Source organism: Dermacentor albipictus, chromosome 4 (assembly GCF_038994185.2).
Source record: "Dermacentor albipictus isolate Rhodes 1998 colony chromosome 4, USDA_Dalb.pri_finalv2, whole genome shotgun sequence".
Lineage (NCBI taxonomy): Eukaryota > Metazoa > Arthropoda > Arachnida > Ixodida > Ixodidae > Dermacentor > Dermacentor albipictus.
The window spans coordinates 38,688,061-38,694,491 of record NC_091824.1 but is presented as its reverse complement, the minus strand read 5'-3'; the positions used below and the strand labels follow the sequence as shown (position 1 = coordinate 38,694,491).

General features: G+C 45.3%; 2 non-coding genes across 2 annotated transcripts; both read right to left on the bottom strand.

The window, feature by feature from the left end:
- Positions 1–1,235: 1,235 nt before the first annotated feature.
- On the bottom strand, positions 1,236–1,307 carry TRNAT-UGU (transfer RNA threonine (anticodon UGU)). Its single transcript has one exon. It is a non-coding gene; the product is annotated as a tRNA-Thr (tRNA).
- Positions 1,308–6,294: 4,987 nt separating this feature from the next.
- TRNAT-UGU (transfer RNA threonine (anticodon UGU)) lies at positions 6,295–6,366 on the bottom strand. The gene has a single exon. It is a non-coding gene; the product is annotated as a tRNA-Thr (tRNA).
- Positions 6,367–6,431: the final 65 nt, after the last annotated feature.

The window sequence follows — 6,431 nt, the reverse complement described above, 5'->3', positions numbered from 1 at the left end:
TACAACTTGCTAGCAATTAGTTACTATGAAATATAACCTTTCGGTAAAAGTTATCTTTCTGCAAAAAAAAATTCGAAATATGCACCAAATTTTGCATATTTAGTGCCGTATAAAAAAACTCACGGCAAGGGAAAGATCGATAAAACCTTTTTTAAGTGAAAAGCCTATCTTCATTCTCAAAGGAAAATTGTGTGCTCGCCAAATTTAAGAAGAGAAAAATTTTTGACAATGCGTTTTACGAGTAATAGTTTCGAGCTTTCTAAAAAAGTTCACATGTTCCTAGCGGTGCTGAATTTTTTTTTCGCAAAAATGTGTTACAGAGATTTCTTGTATGAAATAGACAGTCCAGAATTTTTTTCAATTATATCGCGTTTTCAAAAAAATCGCTCAAGGTGGGGACAGTTGGCGCGGAATGACCCATAAATATTAACATCGTATTAATACCAGTCAACCTACACCCACAATTTCCGCATTACGTGTGCGATGTCCTACCGTGGCCTCCGAGATTACGCCAGCGTACGTTTCGCTCTCGCCATCTCGGAGGCGACAACCCTCTCTACAAGCGGCGGACGCGCCGCGTCTGCTACTAGAGAGTTTTAGCTTGCGCGTTTTTACGGCCAGCGGAGCGGAGCGGACGAGCGCAGACGCCACTGCGCATGCGCACGTCGCTGGGCCGGCCAGCGTTTTTACGGAGCGCAGCTTACGCTCCGCTGGGAAGCCCTCTCCAGCGGAGCGATAGGCAGCGCGCGAGCGTGCGTAAAAGCGCGCGGGCGTGTATGGGTATTCAAGATGGCAGCCGTCAACACAAGCGCCGGCGCTGCTGCGTTGTCGACGGCGACCGCTGCTCAGGCCCGTTTAGAAGTTTAACCAAATAACTAACTAAAAACACATAACCTACCTTTATTAAACAGTTTCAGCGCATTATTAGCAGGTTTAATTGATATTCTTTTCACTCTAACTCGAATTGTGACCAATAGGTGGAGCAGCAGAGCAAGTGACTCTACTCCGCTCGAAAAGACGGGTGATCCGCCCGGCTAAAACTATTTTCTCGCGCGCCTCTCCGCTGGTGTATCCGCTCGCCCGCTCCGCCCCGCTGGCCGTAAAAACGCTCAAGCTAAAACTCTCTACTGTTGCACGTCGGTTCTATCACGTTTGCTCCTCCGTAGCACGCCGCTCCCGCACAGAAATGACGTTCGTTTCAAACAGCGCACGGAGTCATATAAAAAAAATTAAGCAGCCGCCAGTGAGGATCGAACTCACGACCGCTGGTTTACAAGACCAGCGCTCTGCCACTGAGCTATAGCGGCGACGGCGACGGGGCGCCTTACGAGCGACGTCAATCCGGATGGATGAATGGAGGGATGCTATCAACGGCTCCTTCGGAACGAGGCGGGGGGGTTGCGCCACCAAAGTCTTGTTATTATATTGCCTAATGTCCTGCGTATGCTAAAAAAAAAAGGAAGGCACACGCAATTTCCGCTATCCTTATTGCACTAATTTGTCAGAGTTGTGACGCACGCGTCATCTCCGTAAAATGCGCACGGACGGCTGCGTGGCATTTGCGCCCGTTTAATTCTTCATTGGCAAAAGCGAGCCGACGCTGTATTAACGCGTAGTTAAACAACCGCGATTTCGTGCGGCGCCGTAAGATGCCGCGTAGTACGTACGAGAGTCAGTTCTGGCTTTCGTACGACGTGTTGCTTCTAAGCAATAATTATTGCGTAAACAGGGGACACGTGTGCGGTTAGATTTTGGTAGGCAGAAATCTAAACTTTCTTTGCGACAACTGGGCGTTCGTGGCCTTCTTTGTTAGGCGTATAGGAGCACTGAAACATAGCACAGTTAATAGTTCTACAGTGTATGTATGTACATCTGTAGCCCATACATTCAGATGCTGTCTCCAGAAATATTATTGGGGGGATAGGGGGGGGGGGGGGTGAGTGGCTGATGTGTAGAACGGCGGTCATTTCGAAAAATTTATACCGGCTTATTTTCGTATGTGTATCAGGCACATCGATAACACTTAATAATTACAGGGTACATTAAAGTTGACTCTAAATAAGTAAAAAAAGATGGTGCGTTAAACTTAAATTTCTGGTTAAGGCAAAGAATAGAAATCTGGACTATAACACCACTGAAGCCAGGGACTCTGCAGTCTGTATTTCATTAACGAAAACTGACTGCCTTTGACCTGCCGCTACCGTGCACCGTGCCTGTACAGGGTGTCTCAGTTATTATGCACCAAGATTTCAAAATATGCAAACGCGCTGCCACGTAGCCATGGACACAACCATGGTAATATTGTTTGATATCGCTTCGATAGACACTCAGATTATTTTTCGCGTTTCGCCTGAGTGCATAATTAGTCTTAATTAATTATTCATCCACTAAAATATTATAATTAGATGAAAAGTGCCCATGAGAAAATTGTAGAGCAACCTGAAAAGCTCCCCATACACCACTTTCTGTTGCTCAATGCGTGCCACATAAAAGTGTTTTTCTGATTTTCCGAGCGTGATAAAGAAGCCCGCGCGAATACACGCAAAGTGCCTCGAGCGGCCATTCGTGTGGCCGCCTCATAATCAGGTCGCTGTTTAGGCACGTAAAATCCCGCAATTACTAACAAAGGTGCCGGAATGATTGCGCGCGCCCTCAAGGCGAGGGTGCGACTACGACCTCTGCGATTGGAGGATGGTGTGCCCGTAGGTTTCCCTGGCCTTGGGATCTAGGGAAGGCGGATATAAGCGGACTTTTTTCGTCTCCTCTGGTGTGCTCTCCCAGAAAAGATGCAGTTAGTGCTCTCTGATAACGATGTAGTAAAGCTGACATGTAACTTAATTCTTCGTGCTACGATCGACGTACTGGGCTCCGTCCGTGCTCCGGCCAGTAAGAGTGTGACATTTCTATGTAAATAAGTTTGCCACTGCGATGTAAATAAAATATAACCCCCGCGTTTCCGTTTCTCCATCCTCTCTACCTGGTAATCATCACTAAAGAAGCAACCTTCGTCAAGAAGGCTCGGACTACGGCGTGAGCCCCCTCAGCCTCCGTGTGATGCCCCGGTAGCTGTAGGCCAGGTATACCTGTCACAAGACACACCGGCGGCGTAGGCTGGAGAACGACTGTCTGTGTGACGTCAGACTCCGAGGCCACGACCCCTGAATCCTACACTCTGTTCTTTACATCCGCGCATCTCCGGCGGCATGGAAGCAACTATCCTTTGAAGGCGTGTGTTCGCCGCCGTGTGGAATTGTTTGAAATGCCTCCCTCTCATCACAATCGCGGCTCTCCCTCAATGTTTGGTTGGGCTTGTTTTCTCTGTTGTTGTTTTCTTTCCGTGGTAGGACCCGGGTAACGGGAAGGAGTGACATGTGTCGGTATGTCATGTTGTATCCGCGCGTTTTTTACACGGACTCGAAGTCGACAAGCACGGTCCGCACATGGCGAGAACTTCTCGAGCAGCAATGGGCAGGGAAAGTATCGGGTACTAATAAAGGAGCGGCTACGGAGTGAAAGACGAACAAAAAAAAATATAATTAGACGCGAAGGAACGGGAGAGTGATTTGCAAGGCTGTGCAATGGCGGGTGGGAGGGAGAGGGAGCGCTCAGGCGGTCTTGTAAAGGGGAAGGAAAGAGAAAAGGAAGAGGAAAGTAATATCAGGGAAATTACAGTGTATGAAAAAGTTTGGAAACTTGCGGTCGCTGTGAAGGCGTGTAAATATTTCGGTATCACCCCCCCCCCAAAAAAAAAAAAATGAAAGCACGAAAAGATTTTTTGGGGAGTCAGAAACCCCCTAACCCTCCCCACTCCCCTAGTTACGGCCCTGCATGTTAGATGTTAATTTAGAATTGAAACCCAATTTTACAGTTTATTCCTGTCACGAAAAACAGCAACGACGGAATTCCAATCGAAGCGAGCCTCCATGCCGCCGTGTTAAACGGAAGAGTATATATATATATAGCAACGCTTGGCGAAGTGGTTGCGTAGGCACCCAGACAGCTTTTTATCATAGCTGACGTCCCTCGCATGCGTAATTTGTAACTGCTATTTTACAGCTTAAGCATAGCCTCTGCGTATATTTGTACAGTAAAAAAAAGAAAAGAAAAGAAAGCTTTGCGGTATACATATTTCTCTCAACGCACGAAGTAGGTATAGCTGCTCAGAATATTCTGAAGCTTTGTGTGAGTTTTGAAACCAAACAACATCAAAGTATATATCCTTCGCCTTTCCTCTGTCTTCAAAGTATTTTTTTAGTTAGCGGTGCATCGGCAGAGCCATGGATGTCTCAGACGCTGGAACCAACGTTTCGAACGACAACGGAAATTCTCATTGGACCACAGATCTCCAGCAAACGTTCAAAGGACATACTACAACGGATATTTTGACAACCGTCGGATATCCCCGGAAGTCCCGATGATGTACTACTGATGTAGTACATCATTGTAGTACATCGTCCGACGCAAAAGAAAAGCACATAAAAAAAAAACCGTCCATCGTACATCAAAATCGGATATTCGGACGTCCACAGGACGTTTGAAAATAATTGCATACGCATCCTGACGACGGCAAGTTTTCCCCCTTGTCGAAAGGCATTAGCCAGCTTGAGGCATATCCCTTCCATTCGACATGTTATTCCTGTGTACATCAAACAGTTACAGTACTACTGTAGTACAGTTTGAATGTACAGTTAAAACGTTTTCGTTGTGACCAGGCGACATGCGGTGGTTACGTATGTTCATTTCGTTGCTGTACCTATACCTGTATCAATTAAGTATGCGTTAAAGGTTACTATAGATGTTTTTGTGCATGGAATGTAATGAATATTATCAAAATTTAAACAAAAGATCTCCCGTGGCTACCAAGACCCTTTTTCATCGCCTGGTGATCAGCGAGGTTTGCAAATATGCAGATTTAGTCTAGGCATCAAGTGTTAGCAGATTAGTGATGGGGAGTTTTCTATGTTTTGTGTTTATTTATTGAATGAGCCCGCAAACTATATATAATCTGTATAAGCACACGTCTCGCAATTCGAGCATGCTTGCAAGTTGTTTCTATGTATTCCAGTTCTTTACTCTTGGACTGAATGAAGTGCATATTATTTTAATCCTTCACGTTACATAAGGGTATACTGAGTGAACACTGTGCACTTTCGAATCGTTTAAGCTTTTCAATTGGTTCGGTAAATTATTATCTTTGGGACCCCATCGATATATGCGGTACATTTACATTTCCTACATTATGTTAGGATATGCACTAAATTATTTCACTTCCTTCTCACTCGTCTCCAGGTATTGCACGTCTGATCATCAACGCCAAGGTACTCGATCGCCCCCCGCCCCGAGCGAAACAAACCCACTCAAAGACTATGCGCTGTGCATGAACAATGACCTGTATTGCATAACTGCGGTTTAATTGCATTCATTTTGCTATTAGCGTATTCCATTGTACACATGCACATTTACGATCGACCATAGAAGTTTACAGGACACAATGTTTGAAGGAAAAAGAAAAGCTTAATTCTCGCGCAGCCGCGGGACACACGACTTCGTATTCGAAGTTAGAATCTGTAGTATGTATACTTTCTGCGACCTCCGTAGTGATCCATTAAATTAGAAGCGTCATGCCTCAGAAAAGCGGAAATGCGCATACTCGTATTCAAACCCGTGTCCCGTATACTATTGAGATCCACTGTACGCACAGTGAACCGCAAAAGTTTACGGACAGCAGGATGTAAGAAGAAGCCGATTATCTCGATCCGCTGCCTCGGAACGCAGCCATGATGTTCCGATCATGTTCGGTCACATATTCTCGCGAAATTAAACATTTCCCGGAACAAATGCCTGGAATTAAAGTCTGGCTAATGTACTTCGTGTTATATTTCCTTTATGTGGTAAAACAGCGACACAACAGAGGTGAAACACACGACGGAGCAATTGAGTGCAGAGGGCAGCGTACGTGCGAGCCGGAAGACAGCAGCGCATTCGCATTCTCTTAAAAATCGTATAGCCTAAAGGTCATACGATTTCACTCAATCAGCAAATAAGAACGAATATTTGTTGTAACAAACAAACAAACAAACAAACAAACAAACAAACAAACAAAAAATTCGTTTCGTTCAGCAAGCCCGAACTCGATCGCGGTGCACCTTCAATCGATTTCTCATAAAGCTTTCGGAATCCCATGTGCAGAATCTGTTTATCTTTAAACATATAGTGACGATTGTGAAATTAAAATTTGAGTTTTGAATCAATATCAAACAAAAGAAATACAAGAAAAGCGACATGAAAAAAAGCAGCCGCCAGTGAGGATCGAACTCACGACCGCTGGTTTACAAGACCAGCGCTCTGCCACTGAGCTATAGCGGCTATGTGAATACGGGTGCTAGATAGCTATGTTATTCGTGAGTGCCAACATACGTGAGCGCTTTTAC